At 36.8% G+C, this 13,326-nt stretch overlaps 1 long non-coding RNA gene across 1 annotated transcript; it reads right to left on the minus strand.

Moving 5' to 3' along the window:
• Positions 1 to 7,668: 7,668 nt before the first annotated feature.
• Positions 7,669 to 11,201, minus strand: LOC113301241. Its single transcript, XR_003336133.1, has 9 exons — positions 10,153 to 11,201; positions 9,952 to 10,059; positions 9,768 to 9,850; positions 9,370 to 9,507; positions 9,103 to 9,147; positions 8,922 to 8,999; positions 8,703 to 8,769; positions 8,261 to 8,363; positions 7,669 to 7,973 (listed from the first exon to the last, which is right to left on the minus strand). It is a non-coding gene; the product is annotated as an uncharacterized LOC113301241 (long non-coding RNA).
• Between the last annotated feature and the right edge of the window lie 2,125 nt (positions 11,202 to 13,326).

Here is a 13,326-nt window from a genome sequence, read left to right on the forward strand (position 1 = left end):
GTAGGCGCGTCTAATCTATGCCCTACTCACCCCATCCTACCACAACATAAAAAGAGAGAGGGAGTAGGCGCGTTCAACCAAAGCCCTACCCACCACACCTCATCCATTCGAAAAAGAAAGGGGAGTAGGCGCATCTAAATTACGTTATACCCATTCCATCCTATCCATCTGAAAATAAAAAGAAAGGAAGTAGGCGCGTCTAACCGACGCCCGACCCACCACATCCCATCTCTGAAAAAAGAAAGGGGGGATATGCACGCTTAAACAACACCCTACTTACCCCATTACTTCGTTAAAAAAAAGGAGGGGGTAAGCATGAGCATCCAACGCATTATTAAATCATGGAGTCAAGACTGGTAAAACTTAAGCAACGTTAATAAAAACTAATACCAACCAAACAGAATCTTAATATCCAAAATAAATAAATAAATACCAACAATAAAAATTATCCAAGAAACAAGGGTTCAATATAACCAAAGAAACAGAAAGATAAGAGCAATACATTAAGCGGTATGAAGTGTGGACAACTCCTGCCGTTTCTTCCTAAGCTCCGCCCGAGCTGCCTCCTCCGCGATTTCAGCGCGAATCACCTCATCGCTAGCCACCCCCACATCAACGACCAATTGATTCAGCTCCTTCTTCCTGCTGGCAGTCGTCTTGGAATGCTTCCCCAGCTCCTTCTCCAGTTTAGAAATATGACTTGTCAGCCGAACATGAGGGTCATTACGACTCTTCACCTTCACCAAAAACTCCTCCAACCACCCTATCGGGAACTTAATGTTGACCGCTGACTGCATGGTAGTCTCCCATCCACGCATTTTCACCGCATCAACAGGATCATCCTCTACCCGCGTAAGCTAGTCGGCGACTTCCAAAAGGTTTTTAGTCATATAGCACAAAGTGCGAATGTCCAGAAGATCTGTCATCACCATGTGACCGCCACCACGCTCCACAATATCCCTATAAGTAGCGGCGAAAACAGTTGGCACCCAAAAGCCGTGGACTAGTGTATGGGTGGAAAGATCTACTCCAGCCTCAGCAGCACTCACTACTAAAGGGAACTGAAGCTGCGCGTCCTCGGGATTTGCTGGCACGATGGGGACGGCTGGTACGTCAGGAACACCAGTCCGCTTCTCCAAAGGAGTGGAAGAACCACCACCATCCAGCCGAGCACATTTAGTAGACTCGTCACCACCAGAGAATACACGCCGCACACCATCTATGTCGGGGATGTTAGATCATTGCTCGGTTGAAATCGCATGTGTGGCTATCTCAAGCATGTTTGTCAAGTTTAGTTGTCAAAACTATATGTCTTGATTTCTAGACTACTTATATCTAAGTCTCGGTTTAGGACAGTTTAGTGTAGTTGAGATCCATACTCCATGGCGATCATCTTACGAAGACGAAGAACTACTCAAGGAACCAATGGAACTTCATATGACTAAAAGGTATGTGGAGACTTGAACTTATCTATCACTCAAAAGTCTATCTACTCTATCTCCTACTCTTGAGACAAAGTCGTATAAGTATGATAGTTTTCATACATACACATTTGTTATTTCGAGCCGAGTTTACTCGCCTACCTTTTTCTCGAAATATGTGTTGGTAAGCTTTCTCTTTAACCACTTTTCATCTTTACCCGTGACGAAAGTCATGATGACGTTTCAATCTTGAAAATAGCTTTGATGACGATAGTCGTGAATAACGATTGTTATAACATTATAGAAGAATATTTCAATGATTGAAATGTAGAGTTGAGATTACATAGTGTGTTCGCACATTAGTGTATAAATCCATGTGCCGGAAACCAAGTGTGTGCATATGTATGCATACGTTATTGGTGAAGGAGACAAGTTGGGTACGCGTACCCGTTCGCGTACCAGCGGAAGTTTTCGAACCAAAAATTTCTGCTGAGGTTGTAAGTTTGCAAACTGTTAAACCAGTCACCTTAGGTACACATACCCGTACGCGTACCCACGGAAGTTTTCATACCGAAAATTTCTGCTGAGTTTCTAAACTCAATTCTGGTAGCTATGGTACGCGTACCCAAGCTGGTTATATTTCTCAAACCAGAAGATCATGAACTTAAACAATAAATCAATAAGGAATGTAATCTTTGCAAACCATGGATATATTGTTCATGAATTGAATCAAGTGAACCAAACCGATTTTGTTTCAATTGTGTCTATTTATAAAGACCTAAGCAATTGAACAACTCTTCAACTAGTTCTGATGAGTCATTTGAACTAGTTATGTGAAGAAGATGAATATGGTTAATATGGAAGTACTCATATGGATAACCATTGTTTAACTATTTGGGAACCAACTAAGTGTACACGTTTAGGTATGGTTACTCAAACCTAAATGAAATATATTTCATTTGCGTGTGACAATCTAAGTTTCGATCTAACGGTTGAAAGATATTAGCTTGGTTAAATCAGGTTTTTCATCTAACGGTGAATATTGAATGCTTTGTTACCAAGGTAACTTGGATTACAAACCCTGATTTGAAAACTATATAAAGGAGACATCTAGCAACTGGAAAAACTAATCCCCACACCTCCTGTTTGATACTTGTTGGTTTTGCTAGAGTCGATTCTCCTTTAACCTTAGGTTTCTTTTCGAGACCCTGTAGGTTAACAATTGAAATACTTCGTTGGGATTGTGAAGCCAGGCAAAATTACTTCTCTTGTAGTTGAGCGATCTGATCTTGCCATTTTCTATCGTACGAGTTCAAATGAATAATTGACTTGAGATTATATCTCTGATAGGGCAAAATAAAAAAGAAATCACAAACATCATCGTCTCATCGTTTGTGATTCTGCAATATCTAGTTTCGCTTCCATACGATTTAGATTATTGTGAGGTGATTGATAATTCTAGGTTGTTCTTCGGGAATATAAGTCCGGGTTATCGATTGGTTCATGTTCACCTTGATTTTATCAAAATACGAAACAAATTTATCAATGGGAGAAAGATTTATCTATCATTATAAACTTTTCTATGTGATACAGATTTGTTTATTAAAGTCTTCGACTTTGGATCATAGCAACTCTTGGTTGTATGTGAGATCAGGTAAGGGAATCAAGTGCGTGGTATCCTGCTCGAATCAGAGACGTAAGGAGCGCAACTATACCTTGAATCAGTGTGATATTGATTAGGGTTCAACTACAGTCCAGACCGAAGTTAGTTTGTAGTACGCTAGTGTATGTAGCGGCTTAATACAGTGTGGTGTTCAATCTGGACTAGGTCCCGGGGGTTTTCTGCATTTGCGGTTTCCTCGTTAACAAAATTTATGGTGTCTATGATATTTCTATTCCGCATTATATTTTGTTATATAATTGAAATATCACAGGTTGTGCGTTAGGATCAATCAAATAGAATATCCAACCTTTGGTTGTTGATTTAAATTGATTGACACTTGGATATTGGTCTTTGGTACCATCCAAGTTTATCTCTCTAGTATTTGATAAAGACTCACAGATTTCCATTTGCTTGAGTAAAAATCAAATCGAGAGATTGAGATATTAACTATTTGATATACTTTTATCTAGATTTAGTCTGACTGTCTAGTTGATTCTCTAGAAAGTATATTGGAGTTAGTTCATACAGATTGCTAATCAAAATATTGGCTGAGGTTGTTAGACCCCCGCTTTTTCATAACTACAGTCCAGACCGAAGTTAGTTTGTAGTAGGCTAGTGTCTGTAGCGGCTTAATACAGTGTGGTGTTCAATCTGGACTAGGTCCCGGGGTTTTTCTGCATTTGCGGTTTCCTTGTTAACAAAATTTCTGGTGTTTGTCTTATTTCTATTCCGCATTATATTTTTTTATATAATTGAAATATCACATGTTGTGCGTTAAGATCAATCAATTAGAATATCCAAACTTTAGTTATTGATTTAAATTGATTGACACTTGGATATTGGTCTTTGGTACCATCCAAATTTATCTCTCTAGTATTTGATAAAGACTCACCGATTTCCATTTGCTTGAGTAAAGATCAAATCGAGAGATAAAGATATTAACTCTTTGATATACTTTTATCTAGATTGAGTCTGACTGTCTAGTTGATTCTCTAGAAAGTATATTGGATTTAGTCCATACAGATTGCTAATCGAAATATTAGGTGAGATTGTTAGAGCCCCGCTTTTTCAATTGGTATCAGAGCAGGCAAACACGTTCAAGACCTCAAAAGTCTGTGTTTGTAGCGATCTGACTCTATGGACAGTAGTGATATCTTTTTCTTCGCAAAATCAGATAAGGATCCTCTTGATGATGATAAGAGTTCTGAGACCTCCGAGAAATCTATCATATCTTCCCCTCTGTCAGAAACCGATGTCAACTGGGAAAATCATCTAGATGAACAATTGGATGAACTTTCATATGAAAGTAACTCAGACGAGGGACCAAGTATTGATGAAGAAGTCTCGCAGTATATTATACTCTTTGACGATATCATAGAAAAAAAGGGATCAACTGCCTACCTGGTAGAATATTTGTTTCCTCTCTGTCGTGAAAACAGAAAACTAAAAAAACTCTTTAAGGGATATGATAGTGGTTATAATCTTTTACAATCAATCCTTAAAGATAGTGATGAAGAAGTCCATTCAAAGGTTCTTGAATGTGAAAAACTTCAGAAGAGTTTACTTGTGCTGAGAGAAAGACTTGTTGAAATCTGAGGCAAAGTATGACTCTTAGCAGATCTACTATAATGACAGAGAATGCCTTTTTATTTCCAAAGAAAAACAATTGAAGAATGACCTATGTACAACTGTCAACAAGGTAAAATCACTAGAAGAGAATCTGAAAAGATTCAACACTAGCTCTACAAAATTATCTTTCATGTTAGGAGCATGTAAAGAACATCGTGATACACGTGGTCTGGGATATAAAGGAATAGACGCTCCAAGCACTGGAAAGATCAATTTTGGATGTGCTAGTAATAACTCACTATGTGAAAATTCACCTATTACAGCTGATGTTTCTATAAAGAAAGATTGTCATACTTCAAAGACAGGGCATAGGAGAACCGTTAAAAACATTACCTTTAACTGTTACTATTGTGGAAACAAAGGTCATGTTGAACGAAAAATTTCGTTTTCGGATAAGGAATGAAAAACTTCATAACATTCTTATATGGATGACAAAAGAAGTAATCAAACATGTTTCTCTCTGTACTGAGAACATCTGTGCCTCGAATTCAAAAGAGCACTGTGACGATTCCTCTCTTAGTTATATGTATGATACTAACTCTTTCTACAATTTTAGAGGAAAGAAAGTTATATGGAAAACTAAGTTGGTTGACGTTCCAGTAAAGAGAAAAAGACGCCAAAGGAAGAAGGATGGTTCAATCAAGGAAGGAATATCATCCATTGGAAAGGATCACACTGCTTCTAAAGTATCAGGCTCTGATTATATGCACATCAATAATCATGCATCTGATCTAAGGACTAGTATAAACAATCTCAAGCAGAAAATCAAAAAATTAAGGAAGAGGGCATCTTCAGGTATGACTTGTCCTCCATGTAATAATTCTTTTGAAAGTATTTCCGCTATTTCCCCTTGTATCCCAGAAAAGGAAAACGATGACGAGCTATATGCTCGGATTAAAACTTAACCAGCCTTTTAAGTGTGCATTCTCATATCAACCTTAGGAGAATGCACATAGATTTCAAGATACAACTTGTCTTGACAGAAAATGGTTGTTGTAAAACTCGTCTGATTCTTTAAGAAATGATTCCTTCTATAAAGAATTCTGTTCTGGCCTTCCTTTCATAGTAAAGCTTAGTTGATCAATCCAAACTCTTGAGAAAAAAATGTCTTGCTTTAAAATTTCCTTGACAAAGCCTTTTGAATTAAGGCTCCTTTGCTTAGACGGTTTAGAACCTGGTTCATAACCGTAAACGTTTACGTACCTGGACCACTACCGTTTCTTAAACGAGTAACCCTAGGGTTCCATTATATGTGTCTTGAACATGTATATATATATATATCATGAAATTCCTCATTGATATATACTCGTACGGTAACGGAAATAGTTCCCCTTGAGATAATGGTGAAAACTATAGATGGAAGCATGAAGGAAGTCAAGGATGAAGGAAACAACATTGCTGAGTTTTATGAGAACCCTGTTCTTATAAATTGCTATCATGCAATTGATCATGAAAACAGACAACCAGTCCCGATGTCATCACAACTGGTAGGAAATATTCTTAAAGATTTTGAAGTCGTGCGTGATCAATTTGTCATTTCCGTTAAGAATCTCGAGTTTGTGAAGATCAAACTAAAGGAAGCCAATGAGGAACTTTAAAGTGTTCGAGCGTTGATTGCCTGTCTGGGATAGATATTTTTCTTGTCTAGGAAACTTCTTAAGAGAATTTTATTCTTGTTTTTTGTTTAAGAAGGATAACTAGGGTTTGGAATAGCCATTATTGTGAGTACACATAGCTATGTCCAACGTTTTCATCTTGCAATGTTTTTAGATTTATTTATTTAAATTCTAAAGTGATTTGGAAGATGATGTTTGCAGTATTAATCTTTATGGTTTTATATATTGCAATATGTTATGGGATATGTGTATTTGCGTCCGTGAACTATTATTGTCCCATACGATGTCAAAAGTTATCTCTTTCATATGTTGATATGCACGTATTGATACAAGATCTATGAACTTTTGACAAACAAAAGTTAAGCCTATTATATCAATTCTTTGATGGAAGATAGGTCAAAATCTTTTGTTTACAAAGATTATGTCTATGTCGTTATGCAAATAGTGATGAAGAATCTTTGTATATTTCGTAGTATTGATCTTCCCTGATCCATATTTTATGTATATATTGTGCGGCTCCATAAGTTTTCTTATGTGAGCGTTTCCAACTAAACAAACCATAGATTCGTTTGTGATTAATTTGGTTGTGTATTCCAATTAAATTAATCATGGGTTCTCTTGTGATTAGTTTGATTGAGAAATTTTGGATACAAAATCATTTCCTTATGGTTTTTGGTGTCCAAAGAAATCCTTTTTTTCTTGAAAAAGTAAGGTCGCTCTTGTTGTTCTTTCGGGAATGACATCAAATGGGGGAGAGTTCTTTTGAACTTGCGCTTAATTTCCATATCTTTGTGGGGAGTGCGACTGTGGAATATTTGAGGGGTTATCTTGCATCTTTATAAACTCCTTGATGAATGCATTTAGCTTCGGCTTTATGATTGCATCTAAACAAAGTTGATATGTACTTTTCTTTGGTCTTGAAGCATCTCCGTGGAAATTTAATTAGGATCCCGTTTTCGTACCTTTGCCAATTTTATTGACAAAAAAGGGAAGAATTAATATGCAGTTCACACTACAACACTACACCAAATTTAGTGATTAGCAACGGTAAATGGCAATTGCAAAACGGGGTCGCAACAGTTCCACTCTGTTACCAAAGTCGATGTTACAATAGTTCGCAACGGCTACATTGTCGTTGCAGTTTTTTGATCGCAACTGTTTCAAATTGTTGCGAAATTAGATTGTCGCAACATATGGAGACAGTTGCGAAACTGCAATTGCAAACTTTTGCATCAGCTTATTACAGTTGCGAAATTTTTACAACATTTTAAAAATAGTGGTCAAAACCACCAGTTCCCCTCTTATCAAAATCAAGTTTCCCCTGTTCATTTGGAGATCATAATCAAGTTCCCTGCATTATATGCCTAGTATTAAAAGAATGACAAGTATATAGACATTTCCCAAGATTTCAGAACATACATATTCTGCAGTTGTAATGTTAAGTCATAAGTGTAATAGCAGTGGTATATACAATCTTAAAGGCACAAGACCTGGAGACAAGCTCAACATCATTCATTACCTACATGCTCAAATATAGCTTCTTGTTGCTTTATTGCTCATATCTGTGGAATCAGTTTCGACCTCAACAACCTCTTCTTCCTAGGTTCCCTGCTCTTCATGTTCTTCTCCGTTCTCTTCTACCTCCTGAGACAAGAAAGTGAAACAAATCAACATCCAATTCCCACCACGGAATATAAGAATAAGAAAATGGAGCATTTCACATAGAGCACAAGATACCTTGTGAGCCAAATCACCATTTTACAAAAAAGTCAAATGTATCAGCTTGTCCAAATATATTAAAAAATTCTACCATATTTCACTTACTAGATTATGAACGCAAATGACTACATAGAACTATAAATAGTGACATTAACAAATAAGTAGTATAAGACACAAATTATATATACGGGAAAATAAAACCAAAGGGATACCTTGTCTCCGAAATTTTAGATTCCACGGAGCAACCTGCCAATCCTCGAACAAGATAGGGTACTCCTAAGGGTCAGCTAAAGATTATACAGCTTTCTGGTTAACCTGTAAAAGCCATGGCATATAAAAAGGAAAATCACTCTAAATAGTATATCAGATAATAAAAGCAAGGTTTTTCAGTTCATGAATTTTATCAAATGGTAAAGGCGCTGCGTAAAAGGAATAATTTTAGTTGCAAGGATAAACAATCATGAGCTGCAAAAAGAAAAGAAAAGGAAAAGAAGATACGACATGAGCATATAACTAGGGGCTATCTTCAAAGATAAATGGAAGAGAAGTGCAGTAACATTTCAACTTAGATGCAGCAGCTATTTTGCCCTTAACATCATCACTAATCTTATGACCCAGTAGTGGCATGTAGTTTCCATGATGAGTATGGCTTACTAGTGAATTATGGGCATCGTCACTCGTCACTTCCTTTAAATTAGACTCAAACTCCATCCCTACAAGGCTACAACAAATGATATATTATTCACTCAAATGTATTAGTCAACAAATACAAGAGAAGACAAGGAAATCGTTAAAACTCAAGTTACAAAGTGCACTGGACATATATATTTATTATTATCAGTTAGGAATTTGGTCCTTCGTGATCTGAAATACCTGTAATTGTGAAATGAAAACAATGTACATTTTCATATACTTCATGTTATAGAAGTCTCTAAACTGAAGGGAAGTTACCTGTGAACATAAAAGAGTTACTATGCTACCTAAATATCAGCACATCAAAGAAAGAACAATGAGGAACTCTAATAGGATGAGGGGAGAGAAAGTTTAACAGTACCTCAGACAAACATTGGAAACTAAGATTCTTATACGCTACCACACCCTGCCACAGAAAGAAATTCAAAAGTATCTTTAGCAATAATATACCCAAAAAAAAAGGAAAAGAAATATGCATTAGTCAATTAGCCTACAGAAGATTGGAAGGAAGAGACGCCTGGATTGATTAAAAGACAGTGTTTTACTAGACATGAACTTTTTTTTACCGTTCTAAATTTTCATTATTTGAAACAAAAAATGGCAACAGTCTAGTAATTAGTGCGCAAACCAGTGGGGATTCAAAGATGTAGCCCAGAGGAAACCATGAAAGGAAAGCGTGCAACGTAGCCAGTGTTGCTCTTATAGCTCAGTTCTTTGAGATGCAGATAGCACATATAGGCATAGCTCGTGAATAAGTTGAAACTCACTGCAAGAAAAAACGTGTATGTAAGTTATGGTAAGAGAAAAACAAACCATGCGACGTAGACCAACTACGGAATTCATTCATAATAACTTCGTTTAGCTAACACAGATGATAGGGTAGACTAATGATAACGAAGCCGAGTAGGCGTCCAAGGCATTTTTCTAACATATGTACAATCCCAAAAATTTTATTCGATAAATAACCCCGTAGACACATGATTACGTAACATAACAATGAGAATAGCAATGCCGTCAAAACAATACCTATTCAATGATTATTTTAGCTCTTTGATCTTCTGCTGAATCATTTCACCAGGTGAAAAGTCCAACATCTCTTCACTGAGAAGCTAAGAAAAAGATAACATGTATAAAAAAAACTTGTACACATTGACAATCTAAAATAGATATGATCTCAGAAAAAAATGAATCTCAAATGCAATAAAATTACCTTTAATACAGCCATGAAATTCTGACATATTGTTTCACTTGTCTTCGCTGCTGAAACAAGATCCGGAATAAAATTTCACCACCTAGCTGGCCACTCATGTTTCAAGATCTGTGATTTGAAAAGCAAACGGCATTGAGTTCAAGCATTAATACTACTGCAGATAAATTCGGAATAAACATAAACCATCCAAACCTATCATACCTTGGCCTAAATTTATGAACATTTCAAATCTCTTCAGATTAGCGTCATTCCTTTACATCACTATCATTCACCCACATAGACATTTAAACCACCATCTTCATAGCCGCAACACTATTCATTTCAATATCTTTCAGTCACAACCATTATGACTTACCATAGCATCATCATCAAAAGCATCTCACCACAACCAATACTCATCCATCACCATTCAAATCATTACAATCTAAACCAAACTAAGATCAACTCTTGTAGCTCATTCAAGACCACATCAACCGCACTATTATTTCAATTACATCACCATCACAATCTTCATAGTTCTGTAGCTCATTAAACCACCACCTGCAACAATTATACTCCTCTAAAAACTTTTTCCTGTAATAGACAATTTAAACTAAGAACCTTCTACACACCACTAGAAACTCAACTCCATTTCCACCAAATTTTCAATTCAAAATTGAGCATAACAATACCCAAATTTCATAATACAAGTTCATGAAAGAAATTCAATTCAAATGAGTAAGAAAGATTACCTCAGACACAAATTCAATTTTCTTCTTATAATTTCTCACTATCGGTTTCATCTTTTTCATCTGTAATTCAAATCCATGAACCCTAAATCCCCAATCTGTTAGAAACTTTAATCCATAAAACTCGAATCCATTAATAAACCAATTATAAACCTAATTAAAACAAACCCATTTATTGATTCTGTTTAATTCTTCGATTTTTAGCACAAACAAAACCCTAGTTTTCTCAATTAGCTTCTTAATCTTAGATGTAAAACGAAACCTAATCCTCTAATTCCTTCGCTGTAATTTGAGAATCAATTTCAAATTCCTCTTCTTAACTCTCAATAATGAAAACCCATGATAATTTCTTGATTTCCTCTTCTTACAGACAACAAGGATATCGGACCAGCTGCAACGACCATCAGGTTTTGCTTTTGGGGTTCTACAGACAGAAAGATACTTCGATGGTGGTGATATTAGAAAGGGGGAAGAATGAATTTCAATTTTAATGGTCGGTATTCACAGGTGCAGCAGGGGGCAAGTAGCGATACGGGGAGAGAGAGAGAGAGAGAGAGAAGAGAGTGAGATAAGATTATGTCTGCTCGATAATATTGGGGTAAACCGAGTCAGTTTTGAAGCTGAATAGGCTGAATAGTGAGTCAGTTTAAAAGTGTGACCAGCCACACTCACGAGTGGCACATGTGAAATTCAAACTGTTGCGACTAGCAATTATTTAAAGTTGTTGCGAGTTTCGTAACTGAATCCGCTGTTGCAAATCTTTTGCAACTGAAATTTCGCAACAGCTACTAAGCTGTTGCGAAATCTAGTTACTAATCAAGGAAAATGGTGTAGTGCAAATACATATGGTTTACGTGTTTTACGGATCATTATGTAAGGGGAAGTGGTTTTCATGTTGAGATGAAAGTATTGAATAAGGGGGAGTGATACATATCACCATAGCATTGTTGTCGAAGTTGGGATATAAGAACTTTGATACTGTGTAATAATACTATGACGTTGTATAACAATGATCGAGAGCTTTTGTTTTCTCATTGTTATGGCTACGGATCTTCAACAACTATGATGTTGAATTGAACATCTGTGGAATCATGGGAGTACTTGGAAAAGATGAAGTTTTCGAGTAATGTTGAAGCACCAAGGAGATCAATCATGTGGACGAGAAGCTACAAAGTTTTATTTATTTTGTAATCCATATGTATTGATAGTTTTGCCACTAAAATTGACAAAGGGGGAGATTGTTAGAGCATTGCTCGGTTGAACTCGCATGCGTTGCTATCTCAAGCATGTTTGTCAAGTTTAGTTGTCAAAACTATATGTCTTGATTTCTAGACTACTTATAGCTAAGTCTCGGTTTAGGACAATTTAGTGTTGGCGATCATCTTAGGAAGAAGAAGAACTACTCAAGGAACTAGTGGAACTTCATCCGACTAAAAGGTATGTGGAGACTTGAACTTATCTATCACTCAAAAGTCTATCTACTCTATCTCCTACTCTTGAGACAAAGTCGTATAAGTATGATAGTTTTCATACACACACACATTTGTTATTTCGAGCCGAGTTTACTCGCCTATCTTTTTCTCGAAATATGTGTTGGTAAGCTTTCGCTTTAACCAATTTTCATCTTTACCCGTGATGAAAGTCATGATGACGTTTCAATATTGAAAATAGCTTTGATGACGATGGTCGTGAATAACGATTGTTATAACATTGTAGAAGAATGTTTCAATGATTGAAATGTAGAGTTGAGATTAAGTAACCAACTATGGATATAAGCATGTTTTGGGGTAAAAACTGTTTCTACTGGTTTTGGTGAATTCGGGTGTGCGTGGATGAGAAACGAATCTAAACCCTAAACAAATGCACTGCACGGGAGTACTTTAGATTCGAGAGATCAATCTGTACAATTCTGACCTAAACCAAGAATGGTCGTTCCATACTTGCTTCGGTCACAAAGTGAAGGAGGTGGGGTTGATCTTAGGGAGGGAAGCGAAGAAGGTGTTGATATTGTGAAGGTGTTGGATGTTTATGACTTGTATCAGAATGTTGAACTGGCTTACATAATGTAAGCTATCAGTTCTTGGTGTTTTCTGGATACGGTGTTAACAACAACTTGGTTTTTTCTGTTGTTTGAAAATAGGTTGAAGAACCTATTTATACAAGCCATTTGAGCGCAATCCTCATATCGTAGGAAGTGGAAGAAGTTGAGTGATGGAGTAGTGGGGTCGTGTAGGTGACTGTCACACGATCACGCCTTTGCCCACTTCCCTCGTCACCGTTAATCGTCCACCTTTCCTGACACGTTCTCGTAATGGGCGCGCTGCACGCTGTAAACCGCCAGACCAATACTCCAGTAAGTATCCTCCCGTTTGTGACATGTTTGATGTCTCGAATGAGTGGGTCAAGTCGTGGGACCCGTCGCAAGAAATAGCATACGGTGCTCTTAGGTTAAATAAATAAGTTATTTATGGAATTGATATTCATGAAATATCGTGCATGCTCGATGCATGTAATCATCGCTTTTAAGCAAGCAGCTCAAGACAATCGATATACACGAAGCATCGTTGTTTTAAAAGCTTGATTGAATAAGTCGCGGATTAAGCGTCTTAAAATGTCAGCACGTCCAACCATCTTCGAGTGATCGTTT

Source organism: Papaver somniferum, chromosome 8, assembly GCF_003573695.1.
Source record: "Papaver somniferum cultivar HN1 chromosome 8, ASM357369v1, whole genome shotgun sequence".
Classification (NCBI taxonomy): Eukaryota; Viridiplantae; Streptophyta; class Magnoliopsida; order Ranunculales; family Papaveraceae; genus Papaver; species Papaver somniferum.